Raw genomic sequence first — 23,966 nt, forward strand, 5'->3', positions numbered from 1 at the left:
GGAGGGAACACCCAGGGACATGGCTCAGAGAGGTTGCGGCCTCAGACCCAGCCAGCGAGAGACAGCAGGTCCCCTTCCCTGTCCCAGCTGCTGAGTTCCAGGCCGAGTTGCAGAAAGATCCCTCCTTGAGGAAGCCCAGGGACCGGGCTGACCTCAGTGCGGTACAGACCATGAGGAGAGGTTGCAAGGAGAGTTTCCTGTGGGAGAAGGGGTTCCTGTACCAAGAATGGGCTCCCCCCAGGGAAGCAGAGTCATGGGGGATCAGGAGACAGCTGGTGGTTCCCCAAAAGTTTCGCCACAAGCTACTGTACCTGGCCCATGACATCCCTCTCACAGGGCACCAGGGAATCCGGCGCACCAGGCAGAGGCTGCTACAGAACTTTTACTGGCCTGGGGTCTTTACCCATGTCAGACAGTACTGCCAATCCTGTGACCCCTGCCAGAGCGTGGGGAAGGCCCAGGACAAGGGGAAAGCGGCTTTGAGGCCTTTACCCATCATAGAAGAACCTTTCCAAAAGGTGGCCATGGACATGGTGGGACCACTCAGCAAAACGATCTGGTCAGGGAAAAAATACATTCTGGTGCTGGTAGATTTCGCCACTCGCTACTCCGAGGCGGTGGCCTTGTCCTCTATCGAAGCAGACACCGTGGCAGAAGCGCTGCTGACCATTTTCAGCCGGGTGGGGTTCCCCAAGGAAGTCTTAACGGACATGGGGTCCAATTTCATGTCGGCCCTGCTCTGGTCCTTATGGCAGAAATGTGGGGTTCGGTACAACTAGGCCTCAGCATATCACCCCCAGTCCAACGGGCTAGTGGAAAGGTTCAACAGGACGCTAAAGATGATGCTAAAAACATTTATGAACCAGCACCCGCAGGACTGGGACAAGTATTTACCTCACCTGCTGTTTGCGTATAGGGAGGTACCCCAGGAATCTACTGCGTTTTCGCCTTCTGAACTGTTGTATGGAAGGCAGTTAAGGGGGCCCCAAGACCTGCTGAGAGACGAATGGAAGGGGAAGGCCACTCCCGATGGAGAGTCGGTGGTGGAGTATGTCCTGAGCTTCCGGGAAAGACTTACCGAGATCATGGGCCTGGCCAGGGACAATCTAGTCCAAGCCCAGAGGAAGCAGAAGCTCTGGCATGACTGCACGGCGCGGGCCTGCGCCTTCGCCGCTGGGGATCAGGTGATGGTTCTCATCCTCGTGAGGAAAAACAAACTCCAGGCTGCTAAATGAGGTAAACTAGGTGGTGGAGCTGTCGAACTGGGCACATCACCGTCGGGTGTACCATGTGAATATGATGAAGCCATATTATGACAGGGGGAATGTGGTGTTGGCCGTGTGTGGACACTGGGAGGAGTAAGGAGATGACCCTTTAGTGGATCTATTCCCTGAGACAAAAGCTGGTTCCCCGCTGGAGGCAATTCCCCTCTCTGATCAGCTGACCCCAGCCCAGCACGCTGAGATCAGAGGGTGCTGCATCTATATTGACAGCCGTTTTCCAACCAGCCTGGGCGCACTAATTTGACTGTCCACTGGGTGGAGACTGGGTCACATCCCCCTATAAGATGCTCCCCGCTTTTTGGGTCACTGGGAAAACTGCCCTGGACCTAGAAAGAGAGGTCAGAGACATGCTGGCTTTGGGGGTGATCCAGTCGTCTTCCAGCCCTTGGGCCTCGCCAGGGGTGCTGGTCCCCAAGAAGGACGGGTCGATCCGGTTCTGTGTGGACTATCGAAAGCTCAATGTCATCACCGTATCCAATGCCTACCCCATGCCCAGGCCTGACGAGCTTCTAGACAAGCTGGGAGGGGCTCAGTACATCACCACCATGGATCTTACAAAGGGCTACTGGCAAGTGCCGCTGGACGCAGAGGCCAGGCTGAAATCGGCCTTTATCACCCCTCTGGGGCTCTACGAGTTTCTGACCCTGCCCTTCGGCCTCAAGGGAGCGCTGGCCACTTTCCAGCACCTGGTGGATCAGCTACTGAGGGGGATGGAGAGTTTTGCCGTGGCGTATATTGATGACATCTGCGTCTTCAGCCGGACCTGGGAGGACCACGTGTCCCAGGTTAAACAAGTGCTGGACCGACTCCAGGAGGTTGGGTTAACAGTAAAGGCTGAGAAGTGCAAGGTGGGGATGTCTGAAGTATCTTATCTGGGCCATCGGGTGGGGAGCGGCTGCCTAAAGCCGGAACCAGCCAAGGTGGAGGTGATCAGAGACTGGCCCGCTCCCCAAACCAAAAAGCAGATCCAGCCCTTTATTGGGATGGCGGGGTACTATCAAAGGTTCGTGCCCCACTTTAGCGCCATAGCCGCCCCCATCACTGAGCTGTGCAAGAAGGGGAAGCCAGACAAGGTGGTCTGGACCTAGCAGTGCCAGCAGGCTCTCCGGGCGCTGAAGGAGGCTCTGGTTAGTGACCTAGTTCTGGCAAACCCAGATTTTAACAAGCCCTTTATGGTGTTCACTGATGCCTCAGACACGGGACTGGGGGCGGTGTTAATGCAAGAGGATGAAAAGGGGGAGAGACACCCCATCGGGTACCTGAGCAAGAAGTTGCTACCATGGGAGCAGAACTACGCGGCCATCGAGAAGGAATGCCTGGCCATGGTGTGGGCCCTTAAGAAACTAGAGCCTTATCTCTTTGGGCGACACTCTACCGTGTACACTGACCACTCTCCCCTGACCTGACTGCACCAGATGAAAGGAGCCAATGCCAAGCTCCTGAGGTGGAGCCTGCTCCTGCAGGACTATGACATGGACGTGATCCATGTGAAGGGAAGTGCCATCCTGAAAGCGGATGTGTTGTCCCGGAGAGGGGGCCCTGAACTTCCCCAGGTCACTGGGCAGAGTGACCCTGCTCAGTTCAGTCTCGAAGCGTGGAGAGATGTGATGGAGTAGGGACTGTTTGTGTGGGGGTGAGAGAGACGGATAGGACTTCAGGTGAGGGACAGGACCTAGCCCTGTAACCTGAGCCAGGTGGGGGGGACGTGTGTCTGCACCTTTTGCCCGGAAAGCTAGGCAAAGGAAGGGGCTGGCTGTAGGGGAATTAGTTCAGTTTCGGTTTGGGGCTGGGTGGTGGGAATTCAGGGAATCCTAAGCTGGGATCCAAGCACCCTGAACCCCTAGAAGGACTCGATTGAGGGGTCCTGACTGTGCCTACAAGCTCTGCTGTAACCTGCGTTCCTGTTGTCCAATAAACCTGCTGTTTTACTGGCTGACTGAGAGTCACTGTGGGTCCCAGGAAGAGGGGTGCAGGACCGGACTCTCCCACATTCCGTGACAATGTTGATTTTAATTAGGACTTGGAACACTTGGGAAATTCTAGAAGACTGGAATAAAGCTAATGCTGTGCCAATATTTAAAAAGTATAAAAGGGATAACGCAGCTAATTACAAGTGTGTCAGTCTGAAATCGATACTGGGCAAGAGAATGGAGCAGCTGATACTGGATTTCATTAATAAAGAATTAAAGCAGGGTAATATAATTAGTACCCATTAAAAAGGTTTAGACACAATAGATCCTATCAAACTAACTGGATATCCTTATTGGATGAGATCAAAAGTTTGGTTGCAGCTAAAAGTACTGATTTAATATATGTAGGCATATGAGTTGGTTCAGCACAATATTTTGACTAGAAAGAAACAAAATAAACATGGCATACATTAAATAGCCTAAAAACTGGAATTTTGAATAGGGAACCATGGTTGAGTGGATTTCTTTCTAGTGGGTTCCTGTAAGGATTGGATCTTGGCCCTGTGCTATTTAACATTCTTATTAATGACTTGGAAAAGAATATAAAATCATCACCGATAACGTTTGCAGTTGCCACAAAGACTAGGGGTGGGGGTAACTAATGAAGTGTCAAGAGGTTCAGGTTTCAGCACTGGGAGTCTGGGAAGTTGTCTCAGCCCTGGCTGGAGGGTTACTTCCTGTTCCACAAAGAGGGGAAATTTCATTCCCAACACCTGTGCCTTGAAATTAGGATCTGTCTGATACTACAGCCCATATTCAACATAGTGGCAGGATTATAATATGATTAAGACATGAGGCATTTTGTACAAAATGAGTCATGTGCAGTGTCACTGGAAAAGTTATGATTTGCTGAATATGATTATCCTACCTGTATACATGGATCATGTTTGTATCTGAAGTTATGGATATTGACTCTGTGCCTTCCAAATGTGCTTACTCTGGGTAACACCCATAACGAGCCTTTCAGGAACAACAATGAAGAAGCCTGACAGTGTTCATGGCTCATCAACAAAGACAATGGACTGTGGAAGAGCTTAGCCCTCCTGTGAATGTTTCAGCCAGTCTATGAGTCATGGCTACAATGACTCAGCAGGGCACTCTAGGGCATGTGACCAGACCACATGATAATGAACTTCATTTTGGTACCTGAATTTTTCCACAAACTCGACTGGGAACTGAGGTTAGAACAAAGGGTTCCTACCATATGGAAAAGCTACATAAGGTGGGGATGTGACATCATCTCTTGGCCTCATTCCCTGCACAAGAGAACTGGAAGCACCTGAGGAACAAAGACTGAACTGAGGGAAGTGCTAGTCCCAGTGCAAAGGGTGGAAACTTGGTGGACTGCTTGTATCATCAGACATGGTGAGAAATTGCTAATTCAAATTCTATCTAGATAGTATGTTAGGCTTGGTTTGAGTTTTTGGTTATTTGCTAAGTAATCTGCTTTGATCTGTTTGCTAACACTTATCGCTGGGAAATTGGCTGTGGTCTTCTCTCTCTCCTTGAGTGGCTTAGGTAAAGCACTCAGGTAGCTTAGTTGGGTGTATGGCGCCACCTGCTAACAGGCCCTGGAGACGCTGGCTGAATCTCCAGCAAAGCAGGGTGAGAAGGGCCAGCCCAGCTTGAGGGTTAGAGGGCACAGTGGTTCCCAGAAGTCCCCCAGACTGCACTCTGGGATGACCACCCATCACACCCTAGAGTACACAAGTCTCAGCAGGTTTGTCACATCCTGTCCCCTCCCTTTCTCCACCCAAGATATTTCCTGTCCCCCACCACCTCTAGCAGCTCCCACCAGTGGTGAGCTCCAGCCGGGTCGCATGAACTGGTTTTAAATTTAGAAGCCTTTTTAGAACCGGTTGTTTCAGGACAACCGGTTCTAAAAAAGCTTTTAAATGTAACAAAGGCTCGGACAGCTGTCCACCCGGCCCTTGGCCCCAGCTCACCTCCCCGTCTCCTCTGAACGCTCCGCCCTCCTTCTCCTCCTCCTCCCCTGATTCCCGCGAATCAAATGTTCGCAGGAAACCTGAAACAAGCAGCAGACAGGTAACCCGGGCCGGGGGGGAGGGGTTGACGGCACGCGTGGCTCAGTCCGGCTCCACCTGAGTGGCTCCCCCAAGCCCCGGTCGAGCACCCTAGCAAGGTCCCAGCTAAGCACCCCTGGATCGGGCTGGTCCAGGCCAAGCAACTCCGACCCGGCCCAGGTCAGGCTCCCGCAGCACCGGTCCCGGCCAAGCGGCTCCAGTCCGGCTCGGGGAATTGGGTCCTGCGGCGCCAGTTGCGGTCCTGGCAGAGCGGACCCAGTCCTGGACCCAGGCAGTGTGGTAAGGGGGCAGGGTGGGGGTGTTCAGTGGGTTGTGGGGGAGTGGATAGGGGATGGGGCGGTCAGAGGGCAGGGAACAAGAAGATTGAATGGGTGCAAGGGTCTAGGGGGGCAGTCAGGAAGGAGCAGGGGTTGGATGAGGTGGTGGCGGGCAGTCAGGGACAGAGAGAAGCGGTGGTTGGATGGGGCAGGGGTTACTAGGGGACATCAAGACTGAGAGGAGGGGTTTGATGGGGCATCAGGGGGCAATCAGGGGACAGGGAAGGGGGGAATGGGTCGGGGTCCCTGGGGGTGTGTCAAGGAGCATGGGGGGTTGGATGGGGCATGACCCCCTCGTGAGGTGAGGAGAAGAGAACCTGTTGTTAATATTTTGTCAGCTCATCACTGGCTCCCACCCTCCTATACATTTACTGCTTCTCTTCCTCCAAGCAGAACCCACCACCAGCTCCCTGAGAATCCCTTACCTGAGCCAGCTCCGTTGCAGCCATTTCCTTCCCCCTGGGAAGATGGGATGATCTGGAGCAAAATGTGGATGTTAATCTGTAGCCTGCCAAGGTGAGAAGGGCAATGTGAGAGAATTCAGACAGGGTTTCTCTCCTTTCCACATGTTGATTCCCCCCCACGATTTTCCCTGGTAATGAACATTCTAGGTTCTGCCACACTGTGAAGCACAGAGTGACCTTATCCCAGTATAGGCCTAGCCCTCTCCTACCAGGGTGTGACCCTCTGACATATAGTGAAACCCTCCCAGCACCAGAGTCTCTCTGTTACACTTATCAAGTTTGCGGGCGATACCAAGCTGGGAGGGGTTGCAAGGACTTTGGAGGCTAGAACTGAAATTCAAAATCATCTGGACAAACTGGATAAATGGTCTGAAGAAAATAGGATGAAATTCAATAAGGACAAATGCAAAGTACACCGCTTAGGAAGGAACAATCAGTTGCACTGTCATAAACAGATAGTTAAGGGTTAATGTCTCTTTTACCTGTAAAGGGTTAAGAAGCTCAGTAAACCTGGCTGACACCTGACCAGAGGACCAATAGGGGGACAAGATACTTTCAAATCTCGGTGGAGGGAAGTCTTTGTACTCTTTGTTGTTGTTCGCTCTTGGGACAAAGAGCGACCAGACGTCCATCCAGGCTCTCCAAATCTTTCTGAATCAGTCTTTCATGTTTCAAAATTCTAAGTATTGCCAGGCAAGGCGGATTAGTCTTATTTTTTTTTTTCAATTTGTGAACGCTTCCATTTTGCTGGAAGGATTTTTACCTCTGTCTGCTGTAACTTTGAATCTAAGGCTGGTGGGGAGGTCCCTCTAGTCTATATGAATCTGAATACCCTGTAAAGCATTTTCCATCCTGATTTTACAGAGATAATTTTTCCCTTTTTTTTTTTTTTTTTTTTTTAATTACAAGCTCTCTTTTTTAAGAACCTGTTTGATTTTTTTCCTTGTTTTCAGATCCAAGGAGATTGGAATCTGAACTCACCAGGGATTTGTGGGGGGAGGGTTAATTCCTCCTTGTTTTAAGTTCCAAGGAGTTTGGATCTGTGTGAAGCCTCTCAAGGCCCAGGGAAGGGAAGGTTTTGCAGGGACAGAAGGTGTGCCAGACACAGAACTTCTGGCTGGTGGCTGCATACCAGATCTAAGCTAGAAATTAAGCTTAGAAGGATCCATGCAGGTCCCCACCATCTGTACCCTAAAGTTCAGAGTGGGGAAAAAAACGTGACTTGGTGGGAGCGGTGGGATTGTGTTGAAGAACCAAAAGCCAGTGCATTTTTTCTCTCTCCTTTCTAGCTGCTTGGAAAGCAGTCTGAGGGTATTGTTTTTAAGAACCAAAAGTCAGTGAGTTTTTTTCTCTCTCCTTTCTAGTTGCTTGGAAAGCAGCCTGAGGGCAGAGGTGTTAAGTTTTTTTAACAAGGGTCTTTGTTAAGAGATAGCTTCAAGCTGTGAGCAAACAGACAGCAAAAAGGAATTCACAAGCTGAACTGTTTTCCTTCTTTCTATCTCTCGGGTATAGCTAGTTAGAAAATCTCTGTTAGCCAAGCAGCCTGAGTCAGTGAGCTGCAGGGGTGTGGCCAGCACAAGAAAGCAGAAAAATGAGTACCAGTGGAGCAACTAACAAACTAGAAATGGCTAGGCTAGAAGCAACAGAGAAAGACAACCAACATAAGAGATGGATGGAACTAATTAATGCAGAAATAGCCAGGAAAGAAGCAGCCCATAAAAGAGCTATAGAGATTAAAAAAAAAGAGAAAGAGAAAGAGAAGAAAAAGCCAAAGAGGCTGACCACCGGAGGGCGTTGGAGCTCCAGAGGGAGGCCCACCAGCAGGCCCTGAAATTAGCAAAGGCTAAGCAGGATGGAACAGCCAACCCTAACAACCCTTCTGCAGGTACCGTTCGTTCCCCATCCCAGGAAATTCCCCACTTACAAGGCAAGTGATGATACTGAGGCCTTCTTAGAAAATTTTGAAAGGACCTGCCATGGGTACAGCATCCCTACAGACCAGTACATGATAGAGCTGAGGCCACAGCTCAGTGGACCCTTAGCAGAGGTGGCGGCTGAAATGCCTAAGGAACACATGAACGATTATAAACTTTTTGAAACCAAGGCCAAAATCAGAATGGGGCTAACACCTGAGCATGCCCGTCGGTGATTCAGAGCCCTAAGGTGAAAACCAAATGTGTCATTTACCCGACACGCCTACCACATTAAAAAAAATTGGAATGCCTGAATATCAGAAGCAAGTGTTAACTCTCTGAAAAAGCTGTCCCTCCTAATGCAAATGGAGCAGTTCTTAAAGGGTGTTCCTAAGAAAATAAAAAGGTACATCCTAGATGGGAAACCCAAAACTGTAACCGAGGTGGGGAAAATTGAAGCCAAATGGGTGAAAGTGGCAAACACAAAACAAAACAAACAAAACAAAAAAAAACCAATAACCCTACTAGCAAGGGGAGCGAATATCAGAGAGGGCAAACCGAAAATAAACCCTATCACTGGGTGCAACCCAAGGCCCCACCTCCAAACCAAGGAAAGCCCCAGACACTCTATTGTCCCACCTCACCAGTCTCCAGCAACCCACCTCGGCCCAGTGACCAGTCAGCTGGGAGATGTTTTAAATGTAATAAACTGGGACATATAAAGGCCCACTGCCCCAAAAATCCCAATCAAGTACAGTTCATTACACGACCATCACACCAAAGATCCCCAGACCCAGATGCCTCTCAAATACCCTCAGAGCAAAGGGAAACCTTAAAAGTGGGCGGAAAAAAGGTTATCGCGTGAAGAGACACCAGGGCACAAGTGTCAGCTATCCACCAATCCGTCGTGGACCCTAAATTCATCAACCCAGAGGCCCAAGTGACAATTCACCCATTCATGTCAAAATCGGTAAACTTGCCTACAGCTGAATTGCCTGTCCACTACAGGGGTTGGTCAGGAATGTGAACTTTTGCAGTCTATGACAATTATTCCATCCCCATGCTACTGTGGGACGACTTGGCCAACCAGGTGAAGCTGGCCAAGAGGGTGGGGATGGTCACACACAGCCAAGCCAGGCAAGTTTCCACACCCATCCCTGTTCCTGAGCTGTCCACAAGGGCCCCGTCTGTGTTACCAGAGACCCAAACAGAGGTGGTGGAACTGGACCCCCTGCCAACGACTACAACAGCCTTAGTGCATCCAGTCCCAGAACCGGAACTGGAAAAGCAACCAGCACCAGAACCGTTGCCAGCACTGACACCAGCACTTGCAAACCCATCTACCACTCCAAAGCCAGAGGGCACCAGCGAGCCTGAACGGGCAGAAGCAGCAGACAACCCTACCCAAGAGGCTCAGCCAGAGCCTGAAATATCACCTTGTGCACCAGCGGATAGTGGTTTTCCATCAACGAAAACAACCCCATCACCTACATCGCTTCCAGACGGACCAAGCCCAAGTCCACTGTCTAAGGAGAAACTGGTGTCTCCAGCCTCAAGGGAACAGTTCCAGGCTGAGCAGGAAGCAGATGACAGCCTTCAAAAAGCTTGAACGGCGGCACAAAGCACCTCACTGCCTCTCAGCTCTTCTAACCGATCCCGGTTTGTTGTAAAACAAGAACTTTTATACAAAAAAACTCTTTCTGGTGAACACCAAAAGAACTGGCATCCTCAAAAACAGTTGGCAGTTCCAACTAAGTACCGGGGAAAGCTCTTAAGCTTAGCCCATGATCATCCCAGTGGCCATTCTGGGGTGAACAAAACCAAACCCAAGAGAGAAACCAACAGGACTCCACTGGCCATCACATACAGCCCCCAGCTAAAACCCCTCCAATGCATCATCAAGGATCTACAACCCATCCTGGACAATGATCCCACACTTTCACAGGCCTTGGGTGGCAGGCCAATCCTTGCCCACAGACAACCTGCCAACCTGAAACACATTCTCACCAGTAACTGCACACCACACCATAATAACTCTAGCTCAGGAACCAATCCATGCAACAAACCTCGATGCCAACTCTGCCCACATATCTACACCAGCGACACTATCACAGGACCTAACCAGATCAGCAACACCATCACTGGTTCATTCACCTGCACATCCACCAATGTAATATACGCCATCATATGCCAGCAATGCCCCTCTGCTATGTACATCGGCCAAACTGGACAGTCTCTACGGAAAAGGATAAATGGACACAAATCAGACATTAGGAATGGCAATATACAAAAACCTGTAGGAGAGCACTTCAACCTCCCTGGCCACACTATAGCAGACCTTAAGGTGGCCATCCTGCAGCAAAAAAACTTCAGGACCAGACTTCAGAGAGAAACTGCTGAGCTTCAGTTCATCTGCAAATTTGACACCATCAGCTCAGGACTGAACAAAGACTGTGAATGGCTTGCCAATTACAGAACCAGTTTCTCCTCTCTTGGTTTTCACACCTCAACTGCTAGAACAGGGCCTCATCCTCCCTGATTGAACTGACCTCGTTATCTCTAGCTTGCTTGCTAGCACACATATATATACCTGCCCCTGGATATTTCCATTACATGCATCTGAGGAAGTGGGTATTCACCCACGAAAGCTCATGCTCCAAAACGTCTGTTAGTCTATAAGGTGCCACAGGATTCTTTGCTGCTCCTAAAGACAGGTTGGGGAAGTCCTTCCACTGGGAGGGAATGGGCAAGGATGTTACTAATTATGTCCGGTCTTGTAAGGTTTACCAAAAAGTGGGAAAGCCCAAAGACCAGGTCAAAGCCCCTCTCCAGCCACTCCTCATAATTAAGGTCCCATTTCAGCAAGTAGCTGTGGATATTCTGGGTCTTTTCCCAAAAAAGACCCCCAGAGGAAAGCAGTACATACTAACTTTCATGGATTTTGCTACCCGATGGTCAGAAGCAGTAGCTCTAAGCAACACCAGAGCTAAAACTGTGTGCCATGCCTTAGCAGACATTTTTGCCAGGGTAGGTTTGGCCCTCCGACATCCTTACAGATTCGGGAACTAATTTCCTGGCAAAGACCATAAAAAATCTGTAGGAAGTTCATGGGGTAAATCACTTGGTTGCCACCCCTTACCACCATCAAACCAATGGCCTGGTGGAGAGGTTTAATGGAACTTTGGAGGCCATAATACGTAAATTCGTAAATAAACACTCCAATGATTGGGATCTAGTGTTGCAGCGGTTGCTTTTTGCCTACAGGGCTGTACCAAATCCCAGTTTAGGGTTTTCACCATTTGAGCTTGTGTATGGCCACAAAGTTAAGGGGCCATTACAGTTGGTGAAGCAGCAATGGGAGGGGTTTACACCTTCTCCAGGAACTAACATTCTGGACTTTGTAAGCAGACTACAAAACACCCTCTGACACTCTTTAGCCCTTGCTAAAGAAAACCTAAAAAATGCTCAGAAAAAGCAAAAGGCCTGGTATAATAAACATACCAAAGAACATTCCTTCAAAGTAGGGAACCAGGTTATGGTCTTAAAGGCGCAACAGGCCCATAAAATGAAAGTGTCATGGGAAGGGCCATTCACGGTCCAAGAGCGCCTAGGAGCTGTTAACTATCTCATAGCATTTCCCACCTCAACCCAAAAGCCTAATGTGTACCTGTCATAAACAGATAGTTAAGGGTTAATGTCTCTTTAAACTGTAAAGGGTTAACAAATAGTGAACCTGAAACACCTGACCAGAGGACCAATCAGGAGACAAGATACTTTCAAATCTCGGTGGAGGGAAGCCTTTGTTTGTGTTTTTTGGGTTTTGCTTTGTTCTCTCTGGGCCCTGAAAGTGACCTGACGTGCAACCAGGTTTCTTGCCAATCTCTCTGCTACAGTCTCTTATATAATCAGAATAGTGAGTATTAAGTAGGAAAGGCGGTTATAGTCTTTTGATGGTTTTCTGTATTTGCAAATGTGTATTTTACTGGATGGATTTTGATTGGTATTTGTGCTGGGGGGAGACTTCTCTCTAGTGTCTATAAGCTGAAAGACCCAGTAATATTCCCATCTTGATTTTACAGAGATTTCTTACTTTTCTAATTCTTTTATTAAAAGTTTTTTTTTCTTTTAAAAGACCTAATTGATTTTTTCCCCTTGTTAAGGCTCAAAGGAACTGAGTCTGTACTCACCAGGGAATTGGTGGGAGAAGGGAAGGAGGAGTGGGGGAGGAAAGGTGAATTTCCTCTGTGTTTTAGATTCACGGAGCTTGAATCTGTCTCTCTCTCCAGGATAGGCCAGGGAGGGAAAGCCTGGGAAGGGGAGAGAAGGGGGAGAAAAAACCTGATTTCTCGTGTTGTGATTCAAGGAGTTTGAATCACGGTGATCTCCTAGTGTCCCCAGGGCGGGAAAGATCTGGGAGGAAGAAAGGAGGGGGAGGGGAAATGGTTTATTCCCTTTTGTTGTGAGACTCAAGGAATTTGGGTCTTGGGGTCCCCAGGGAAGGTTTTTGGGGGGACCAGAGTGCCCCAAAATACTATATTTTTGAGTGGTGGCAGCCTATCAGATCTAAGCTGGTAATTAAGCTTAGAGAAATTCATGTTGGTACCCCATTTTTGGACTCTAAGGTTCAGAGTGGGGATAAAATACCATTACAGTACCATGTTAATTCTCTCAAGCCCTTTTATTCCAAAGACTTAAAAGTTTGTCCGTTTACAGTCCAGGAAGGAGATGACGCTGAGTGGCCTGAAGGGGTCTACTACGAAGGAAAAAGTGATGGTGGCATGGAAGAGGTGAACCTCTCTACAACCCTGGAATATCTGCAGTGGCAACAGATCAAGAAGCTGTGCACTAGCTTCACTCCAATGTTCTCAGCCACCCCAGGACGGACCGAACGGGCATACCACTCCATTGACACAGGTAATGCTCACCCCATTAGAACCCCACCCTACCGGGTGTCTCCTCATGCCCAAGCTGCTACAGAACAGGAGATCCAAAACATACTACAGATGGGTATAATCCACCCCTCTAACAGTGGATGGACATCTCCAGTGGTTCTAGTTCCCAAACCAGATGGGGAAATACGCTTTTGTGTGGACTACTGTAAACTAAATGTTGTAATTCGTCCTGACAACTATCCAATGCCACGCACCAATGAGGTATTGGAGAAATTGGGACGTGCCCAGTTCATCTCTACAATAGACTTAACCAAGAGGTACTGGCATGTACCACTAAATAAACCTGCCAAAGAAAGGTCTGTCTTCATCACCCATGCAGGGGTGTATGAATTTAATGTGCTTCCTTTCGGGCTGCGAAATGCACCCGCCACCTTCCAAAGACTTGTAGATGGTCTCCTAGCAGGATTGGGAGAATCTGCAGTTGCCTACCTCAATGACATGGCCATTTTTTCTGATTCATTGGCAGAACACCTGGAACACTTGGAAAAAACTTTGAGCGCATCAGGCAGGCAGGACTAACTGTTAAAGCTAAAAAGTGTCAAATAGGCCAAAACAGAGCAACTTACTTTGAACACCAGGTGGGTCAAGGAACAATAACTCCCCTACAGGCCAAGGTTGATGCTATCCAAAAGTGGCCTGTCCCAAAGTCAAAGAAACAGGTCCAATCCTTCTTAGGCTTGGCCGGGTACTACAGACGATTTGTACCACACTACAGCCAAATCGCTGCCCCACTAACAGACCTGACCAAAAAGACTCAGCCAAATGCAGTTAAGTGGACTGATGAGTGTCAGAAGGCCTTTACCCGGCTTAAGGCGACACTCATGTCTGACCCTGTGCTAAGGGCCCCCAACTTTGACAAACCATTCCTAGTAACCACAGATGCATCTCAGCGTGGTGTAGGAGCAGTTTTAATACAGGAAGGACCATATCAAAACTTCCATCCTGTCGTGTTTCTCAGCAAGAAACTGTCTGAGAGGGAAAGCCACTGGTCAATCAGAAAAAAAGAATGCTATGCCATTGTGTATGCCCTGAAAAAGCTATGCCCATACGTTTCGGGACAGCGCTTCCAGCTACAAACCAACCATGCTGCGCTAAAGTGGCTTCATACTGCCAAGGGAAACAACAAAAAACTGCTTCGATGGAGCTTAGCTCTCCAAGATTTTGATTTTGAAATTCAACACATTTCAGGAGCTTCAAACAAAGTAGCTGATGCACTCTCCCATGAAAGTTTCCCAGAATCAACCGGTTAAAAATTGTCCTTGAAATGTAAAAAATCTTGTAGTTTTACATAATTAGTCTATGTAAAGGTGCATGTGTTTTATAAATCTGTTTATTCTAAAGTTCTAGGAAGAAATCACCGCTAGTGTGGTTCTACACTGTCTGAGATTTGGGGGGCATGTCATAAACAGATAGTCAAGGGTTAATGTCTCTTTTACCTGTAAAGGGTTAAGAAGCTCAGTAAACCTGGCTGACACCTGACCAGAGGACCAATAGGGGGACAAGATACTTTCAAATCTTGGTGGAGGGAAGTCTTTGTTTGTGCTCTTTGTTGTTGTTGTTGTTCGCTCTTGGGACAAAGAGTGACCAGACGTCCATCCAGGCTCTCCAAATCTTTCTGAATCAGTCTTTCATGTTTCAAAATTCTAAGTATAGCCAGGCAAGGCGGATTAGTCTTATGTTTGTTTTTTTCAACTTGTGAATGCTTCTTTTTTGCTGGAAGGATTTTTACCTCTGTTTGCTGTAACTTTGAATCTAAGGCTGGGGGTGGGGGGGAGGTCCCTCTAGTCTATATGAATCTGAATACCCTGTAAAGCATTTTCCATCCTGATTTTACAGAGATAATTTTTAACCTTTTTTTCTTTAATTAAAAGCTTTCTTTTTTAAGAACCAGATTGATTTTTTTTCTTGTTTTCAGATCCAAGGAGACTGGAATCTGAACTCACCAGGGATTTGTGGGGGGAAAGGAGGGGAGAGGGTTAATTCCTCCTTGTTTTAAGATCCAAGGAGTTTGGATCTGTGTGAAGCCTCTCAAGGCTGCCCAGGGTGGGGAAGGTTTTGGGGGGACAGAAGGTGTGCCAGACACAGAACTTCTGGCTGGTGGCAGCGTAAAAGATCTAAGCTAGAAATTAAGCTTAGAAGGGTCAATGCAGGTCCCCACCATCTGTACCCTAAAGTTCAGAGTGGGGAAAAAACCTTGACTGCACACATAAAAATGGGAAATAACTGCCTAGGAAGGAGTGCTGTGGTAAGGGAAACAGGGGTCATAGTGGATCACAAGCAGAATATGAGTCAAAAGAGTTACGCTTTTTTTTTGCAACAGTATCATTCTGGGATGTATTAGCAGGAGTATTGTAAGCAAGACACGAGAAGAGATTCTTCTGCTCTACTCCACACTGATTAGGTCTCAACTGGAGTAGTGTGTCCAGTTCTGGGGGCCACATTTCAGGAAAGATATGGACAAAATGGAGAAAGTCCTGAGAAGAGCAACAAAAATGATTACAGGTCTAGAAAATATGGCCTATGAGGGAAGATTGAAAAAACTGGGTTTGTTTAGTCTGGAGAGACTCAGATCACAGTTTTCAAGCACAAAAAAGGTTGTTACAAAGACGCCAGAGAAAAATTGTTCTTCTTAACCATTGAGGATAGGACAAGAAACAATGGACTTAAATTACAGCAAGAGCGGTTTAGGATGGAGATTAGGAAAAAAAACTTCCTGTCAGAGTGGTTGAGCACTGGAATAAATTGTCCAGAGAGGTTGTGTAATCTCCATCACTGGAGACATTTAAGAGCAGGCTGGAAAAAACCTGTCAGGGATTGTCCAGATAATATTGAGTCCTGCCTTGAGTGCAGGAACTGGCCTAGATGACTTCACGAGGTCCCTTCCAGTTCTATAATTCTATGAACCAAAGGCCAGAGAAGATCAGAATCAAAGAGTCATTCTGGGGGATTCTCCCTGTCACTGTTCCTACGGCAGCTCTCTCAGGTTTACAAAGCTGTTTGATGCTCCAGCCTTTATACAGTCTCTCCTGGGAGTGTCCCTTTCATGGGCTGGGCCTAGTTTTAGCTTTTGACAGGTGTGACCCCAGGAACTCTGAGACTGGGCCTTCTTGCCTCAGCACATCTTGTTTCTGTCTGTGTCTCCTCAGTGAGTCCAAATGAGTAGATACTCCTGAAAGAGACTGTGAATATAAGAGCTGCCACTGCATCAGAGCAATGGTCCATCTAGCTCAGAGGCCAATGCCAGGTGCTTCAGAGGGAATGAACAGAACAGGTAATCATCAAATGATCCACCTCGTCACCCATTCCCAGCTTCTGGCAAAGAGAGGCTAGACACACTATCCCTGCCATCCTGCCTGTGACACTGGCAGATGAGGTGTTAGCTCTTGCAAAAGCTGCCATGTCTTCATTGAACAGGGACAAACGCATCGCTGGAATCAGCCTGACTCACATGTGTTAGTATTAGGATTATAAGAATGCGCTTACACTTTATCGAATGCCTGAGTTGCTGCCTGGGTTAATATCTGACTAGTTGCATTCTGAGCCTCTGCGGCTCTGTAAATCACCAGGCAGGAGAGAGACTTTACCTAGGTGAAGTGTTGACTGGCAACAGAATGCATTACACCCTGCCTGGCAGGAAAGGTTCATCAACACCAGATAGACTATTATGCGATCTTAAAGACAACAAAAGACTGTTGTTGTGCTCTTGACTTCCCATTAGCTGAGTTTGCAGATCAGAACACATGGCAGGAAGGGGATAAAAAACCCCATACAGAAGGAACTGATTATCTGTATGCTGCTTGGACTTTGGGGGGAAAAGTTTCTAGGCATAAGCAAGAGATCCCCAGCTGATTAGCCTGGGTTAGTCCTAAGGAAGATATAGGGCTTGCTTATTATAGAAGCTTCTATTACCTTTTGAAATTTAAGACTGTAACTTGTCTGCATCTATAGGATTACCTGCTTTAAGTTCGTAAACAACTCTCCTTTCCTTTTAAATAAGTCTTAATACAGGTTATTACAGGACTGGCTACAAGTACTGTTTTTGTTGTGAGATCTAAGATTCAATGGACCTCAGTAAGTGACTGGTCCTTTGGGACAAGGTCAGGCTTGACAAAGCCCTGGCTGGGATCATTTAGTTGAGGATTGGTCCTGCTTTCAGCAGGGAGTTGGACTAGATGACCTCCTGAGATTCCTTCCAACCCTCACATTCTATGATTCTATGACTGGCAGTAACCTGAACATTGCTGTGATTCGTAGGGTAAAGCAGTGGTTCTCAGCTAGGGGTCCTGGGCCCGCTGGGGGCCACTAGCAGATTTCAGGGCGGGCGCCAAGCAAGGCCAGCATTAGACTCACTGAGGCCCAGGGCAGAAAGCTTAAGTCAAAGCCTAAGCAATGTAAATTTGTGGGGCCCCTGTGGCAGGTTTCCCCAAAAGAGGAAGAAAGTGCTCGGAGGACTCAGCCAGAAGGTTGAGCCCTGACACACTACTGGCTCAGAGGGTCTCTGCCAGTCAGGAAGGGCTAGCAGCGAGGGAAGACTGGCAACTGATGGTTGGAGGGGTGAAGAGGTTTGGAGTATGGTGGGGGAAGAAGCGTCTGGGACTGGATAACCTGGGGCTGGGCAGTCTCCATAGGGGACATTTGCTCCTCCTGTGCCCTTTCCACACCCTCTTGCGAGCAGAGAATGACCACCCCGTCCCCACCCCCCGAGGCAGCCGTGTCTCAGGACTCTCTCAAGTTGCACCCACTAACTCTCTTCCCATTTGGGGTATAGCTCGGGCAACAAATTACCACCAAGATGAACCCAGCTGAATGCTGCTTGTTCTGGTGCCACAGGGGGCTCTGGTGGGTAAAAGGCAAAACTGTAGCACTTCTCAGGCAGAATGTATTTTCTTCAAGCCAAAAATAAAAGAAATTCTGCGCTGGACGTGAATTCTGTGCATACGCAGTGGTGCAGAATTCCCACATGAGTAACTCACACCTGGCACAAACTTAACCTGCTCACTCCCATCTCCTCTCCCTATGTGTTGAGTTCCAGAGCTGCTGCTGTCATTAATGCACACAGGCTTTCACTCCCATTAATGCTGGCAAGACCCAATCCAGTTATAGGACTGAACCCTTATTTTCCTATCACATGGGGAGAGGATACAAAGGGGAAGGCTGTTGTACCCATGTTGGTTCCAGAATAGCAAAAAGGTATTTTTAATTGGTTCTAAAAAAATTACCTCACCCACCTTGTCTCTCCAAGAGATCTGAAAGTGGCAGAAGGAGACAAACAGGAAGACAGAGCTCAGGACTCTAAACCAAACATTTCAAACCCCTGGAAAAAACTACATTTCCCTTCTGCCCCTGGGTATGTTTGGATCCTATATGAGGGACCACCCCATTCCTCTCACAGCAGCAAAAGGAGACTGCAGCCAGCCCCAGATGGTCTTTCCCAATCCTGGGATGTTTGTTATGACAAAGTTTGTGTGTGGTGGGTGCACGGGCTGGGTACAGCTGGACCGATCTGCAGATTGGGAAGTCAAGACAACTCTAGCACAGCTTGGGGGCTGTGGGCAGGGGGAGCAGTTCTGGAGCTGGGCCTCTGGCCTCTCTAGGTCCCATGGCAGATGGTTCTGGCAGCATCAAGTGGGTCCATCACTGCAGGGGAAGGTTGGGTTAGTGTCTGAGATCAGGGTGAGAATTGGAGGGGGGGTCCATGCTCAAGAATGGGGGATGGAATTCACCTCCCCACCTCTCTGCAGAGCTCAGCAACTAGGGTCTTATCCAGTGAAGTGAATTTCACTCTGGGTGACTGAGTCAGCCACGGAAAGATCCTTGTGCCTTCGGTGCTACACTGGGAACAGGAGTTTACTAGTTCTCCCTCCCCAGACGGCCGGGGGCAGCCAGGGATAATTAGTGGGTTATGGGAATTAGAAGATGAAAATTCACTAAGAACAATGACATTTGTGTGTTTATTATTAAATCCCCAGACACCCACTAATCCCCGTCCTCCTTCCGATGAGCTATAAATATCTAAGGGACTCAGCTACTGATCCTGCAGTCAGTTCCTGCCCTTAAAAGTACAGCTATAGAAAGTGGAGAAGAACAGGGCAGGGAAACATGTAAATACCTTGAACCAAATTCCAGAAGCTGCTGAGCATGGAGAAGTTAAAATGAAATCACGGTACCGTCTCTCCAAGGACCTGGCCCCTAGTGCAAAACAACAGACACTCCCCAGAAATCTGAAATGGCCACTTCATAACTGACAAAATGTTATTAATCTCTTCACTCCTGGGAATTACCAATAAGAGAAACAACCTAGTGATGGTGATATCCTGAGGAAAAGATCTCATGTGTCTTTAGATCATACCGATTTGTAATCTGGAACGATATACACTAAAATGCCTAATTCGTAGCCCTATGGTGATTACCTGATGTCACTACAGGGCAGAATTAAGCTTGGTGTCTTAGTTGTGAATTTCCATCCCCTAACATATTGCAATTGCTGTTAAGTGGGTTTGACAAAATTCATTTTGTCAATTTCTTTCTTTTAAGTTCAATAGACAGCGATATTTATTTTTAAGCCCTTTTATCAATGTTTACAATTTCAGTGTTCAGAGCTGTGGGAAGTTATGGGGGTCATCAGACAACAATTATTTAATAACAGTAACTGCTAAGATTCCAAAAGCCAAATCATATAACTGTTCAAAGAGAAATTGTCAATGTCACACCCAAAATATACAGTGTAAATATCCTTAAATCAAACTCCACTTTCTCCGGAAGCATTTCTGTATATTACCTGTATAAATATTTTTTCATCTGTGTGTGTGTACAGTGACATTAACATTTACTGCAATTTATTCATAAAAATCCAGTTCTTTCAAGCATAATTTTAAGTAATGAAGTACTTGAATTCTTTCACTTCCTAGACTGGAATGTTTCATTTCAGGATAATTACACCCTCCTTGTGATGTATTTTACTCGCAGTACTGTAACCCCCTCATGATGTAGCTCCTGTCTGGGAGCTCTGCTGAAGCCAGTGTCATTATGATCAGGTGACACACTGACATGAACAGAGACACATGGGGGAGGGTGGAGGATGAGGTAACACGGAGGCTACCAGAGTTGAATGTGGCTGTAAGAGCAAACGACCTCTCAGCCTCTCCTCTCTCCCACCTCCCAGAGTCAGTAATTCTGAGAAATCGTTCCATGAAATCTATATAGCCCCAGTATGAAAGACAGCGTCCAGTCCTGTGGGGCTGTGCTCCTGGCTCATACCTCCAGCACTCACTGCTGTCCCTCACTTACCAGCTGCACTGGTCAGCCAGACCCAGGCCTCAGTAAGGTTACTGTCCCCCACCAACCTCACTGCACTGTTCAGACAGCCCCAGGCCTCTGTGAGGTCACTGCCCCTCCCACTCCACCACTTCAAGCCTTCAAACAGGGACACGGTGCACCAGTGCCAGAGTGCACTAGTGTAAAGTCTGTCTGTACTAAGGGTTTGCACCAGTGCCTAAAACACCAGGGTGGCAGAGACCTTCAGTGCCCAAAACAGCAGTACAGTGGCACTAGAACTGGGATCTAGTTCTAGCTCTGCCACAGACCTTGCACACATCAATGTTTCTCCTCCCAACTTTAGTCTCTTTACCCAGCTGCCCACTCACTGGGCTCTCCTCTCTCTCCAGAGCTGCTCACCACTAAAATCTGTGTGCGTGTCACCAGAGCTGAGCTAGTTCAGCTCTGGAATAGTCTTACAAGGGGGTCTGTGGAGTCTCTTTTCCTGGAAGTTTTTAAGAACAGGTAGGACAAACCTCTGTCAGAGATAATCAACATATACTTGGTCCTGCCTTGGAAGAGAGAGCTGGACTTGATGACATGTTGAAGTCCTATCTAGCCCTACATTTCAAGGATGCTATGCGATATATACGTATAAAACAACATACAGAGAAAAACCGCACAACAACATGATGTCAGGACATTCAAAAAACAACAACAAAACAAAAAACTACTTTGCACAGCATAAAATGACACAATACTAAGGAGAAGAAAGCAACACAATGCAAACTAACACACCTTAGGACAAAAGCACACAATACAAAATGGCTCAACTCAAACCAACATAACACAGACACCAAACAAGCTGAGGCAAAACAATGCATCATAAAACTATGCAACACAACATGGTGCATCATAGTTCCAAAAGGCACCATGCAAGAATAGGGCTGTCATGGCTTAAGCCTCCACTCTGAACCTTAGCGTCCAAAAGATGAGGTATCAGCATGAATTCTTCTAAGCTCAATTACCAGCTTAGTACTTGTAGAGCCGCCACCAACCAGGAATTCCAGTCCCTGGTACACTCTGGTCCCCCAAAAACATTGCCCAGGGAACCCCAAGACCCAGTCCCTCTGGATCCTAACACAAGGAAAGTAAACCCTTTACCTCACCGTTGCCTCTCCCAGGCTTCCCCTCCCTGGGTTACCCTGGAAGATCACTGTGATTCAAACTCCTTGAAGCTTAAAACAGAAAGGAAAATGCACCTTCCTCCCTCCTTCTCTCTCCCCCTCCCAGACTCTCCCTGAGAGAGAAAGTAATCCTAACATAGAGAGAAAATAAACTCTCTCTCCCCCTTCCCTCCTTTCTCCCCACCAATTCCCTGGTGAATCCAGACCCAGTCCCCTGGGGTCTCACCAGAATAAAAAAACAATCAGGTTCTTAAACAAGAAAAGATTGTAATTACACATTTAAGATAGAATGTGTTACAGGGTCTTTCAGCTATAGACACTGAAAATACCCTCCCAGCCTAAGCATACAAGTACAAATTAAAATCCGTTCAGTAAAATACACATTTGCAAATAAAGAAAACAAACACAAGCCTAACTCGATTGATCTACCTAGTACTTACTATTCTGAGCACATAAAAGCCTGTATAGGAGAGACTGGAGAGAAACCTGGTTCCACGTCTGGTCAGTCTCAGAACCCAGAGAGAACAACCACCAAACACTAACAGCACACATAAAAACTTCCCTCCCTCAAGATTTGAAAGTATCCTGTCCCCTGATTGGTCCTCTGGTCAGGTGACAGCCAGGCTCACTGAACTTGTTAACCCTTTACAGGCAAAAGAGACATGAAGTACTTCTGTTCTATTAACCCTTAACTATCTGTTTATGACAAGGGCACAGCACAAAAGAGAATTATATCAATGTAGGCCTGGAAGGGATCTTGAGAGGTCGTCTACTCCAGCCTCCTGTGTCTGTGTTATCCCTAGACATTCCCAGACTGGTGTATCTCTATCCTGGTCTTAAAAAGCTTCAGTGAAGGAAATTCCACAGCCTCCCTTGGAAGCCAATGCAAAGCAAACACAGGCCAAAGCAATGCTGTACACACACACGCTGGGCTTCTGGATAAGGGGAGAGGCAAGAAGTGAAACAATCTGGGTTCAGTTCCCAGTTTTGTCCCAAATTCTCCACGAAAACTTGAGCAAATTACTTCAGCTCTCTGAGCTTCAGTTTCCCCATCTGTAAAATGGAGAGTCGCCTCCCACCATTGGCCTATTTAGCATTTGAGCCTTTTGTGACAAGGCCTCTCTGTTTCTGTGGGCATGTCGACACTGCAGTCAGACACCGGCGGCTGGCCTGTGCCCACTGACTTGGGCTCACACGGCTCAGGCTGTGGGGCTGTTTAATTGTGGTGTCCATGTTCCGTCTGGGGCTGCAGCCCAAGGTCTGGCACCCTCCCACTTCGCAGGGTCCTACAGCCTGGTTCCAGCTTGAGCCCAGACATCTACACTGCAACTAAACAGCCCCTTCGCCTGAGCCCTGTGAGCCTGAGTCAGCTGGCATGGGCCAGCAGGGGTTTTCTGACAGCAGGGTAGAGATACCCTTGGTGTCTTTTCCACACCTGTCACAATGGGGACCCTGATCTTGGTCAGTGTCTGTGCAGAGCCCTGCACAACAGGAAGCCTGATCTCAGTTGGGGACTCTGCAACTCCCAGCATTACAGGATCCCTGAATTTGTTTAGGGCCCCTGCAGCAACTGGCAAAATGTGGGGACAGGATCTCTGTCAGGGTCTGTGCAGCGCACAGTACAGTGGTGGGGTGTGATCTTCGTTAGGGTCAGTGCAATGCCAGACCCAACGGGGACACAGATCTCAGTTGAGGCCTCTGAAGTGCCCAGAACAATGGAGGCAGTGGTTTGGGTTGCAGTCGTGCGCTGTCTGGCACAAGGGGGGCCGTGATCTCGGTGCAGGTCTCAGTTTTACCTGGCACAACAGTGGGGTCTGATCTCACCTGGGGTCGCTTCAGTGCCTGGCAAAACAGGGCCCAGATTTCAGTTGGGGTCTCTGCAGCAGTTGTCAGAACAGAGCCACGCTCAGTACGATAAGATCTTTGATCTCAGTCACATACCTGGAGAGAAAAGCGGGAAGATTTTTGAGATTTTGATATCAGCATTTCAGAACTGAGGAGAAAATGGAGCACAAACTAAATATTTGCCAATATAAGGGACAAGCATTATGTGGGGAGATTTTATGTCACCATTCAACCACTCAAGAGAAAAGAGGGGAAACTGGAGGGGATTATACAGGGATATACAGGGCTTGTCTACATCAGAAAGTTGCAGCGCTAGTGAGGGAGTTACAGCGCTGCAACTTAGGAGGTGTATACATCTGCAGGGCACCACCAGCGCTGCAACTCCCTGTTTGCAGCGCTGGCCGTACTCCCGTTTTGTCTCGGGTGTAGAGGATCCAGCGCTGGTAATCAAGTATAGACACTTACCAGCGCTTTTCTTGACCTCCGTGGAATAAGCAGGTATCCCAGCATACCTGAGGAAGCCTCTGGTAATCAAGCTGGTCTCCTTCCCCGGCTTGCTCTCGCGTTCCCCGAACCCCGAGCAAGCAGGTCTCCTTCCCTGCGGTTTGCAGGGTGGTTCGGGGAACGCGAGAGCAAACCGCGGTGAAGCTGGTCTCCTTTCCCGGTTTGCTCTCTCGTTCCCCGAACCCCCGAGCAAGCAGGTCTCCTTCCCTGCGGTTTGCAGGGTGGTTCGGGG

At 48.0% G+C, this 23,966-nt stretch overlaps 1 protein-coding gene and 1 long non-coding RNA gene across 2 annotated transcripts in view; one reads left to right on the forward strand and one right to left on the reverse strand.

The window, feature by feature from the left end:
* The window catches only part of LOC115660743 (zinc finger protein 883-like), a 573,128-nt gene that overhangs the window by 528,983 nt on the left and 20,179 nt on the right, over window positions 1-23,966 (forward strand). The window lies entirely within an intron of this gene.
* LOC115660748 overlaps window positions 1-23,966 on the reverse strand; it is a 29,319-nt gene that overhangs the window by 3,309 nt on the left and 2,044 nt on the right. The window contains exons 2-3 of the long non-coding RNA XR_004002906.1: window positions 23,182-23,326; window positions 6,041-6,123 (exon numbers count right to left, since the gene is read on the reverse strand). This is a non-coding gene — a long non-coding RNA (uncharacterized LOC115660748). The remainder of the gene's footprint in view (window positions 1-6,040; window positions 6,124-23,181; window positions 23,327-23,966) is intronic.

The sequence above is a fragment of the Gopherus evgoodei genome, chromosome 13 (assembly GCF_007399415.2).
Source record: "Gopherus evgoodei ecotype Sinaloan lineage chromosome 13, rGopEvg1_v1.p, whole genome shotgun sequence".
NCBI lineage: Eukaryota > Metazoa > Chordata > Testudines > Testudinidae > Gopherus > Gopherus evgoodei.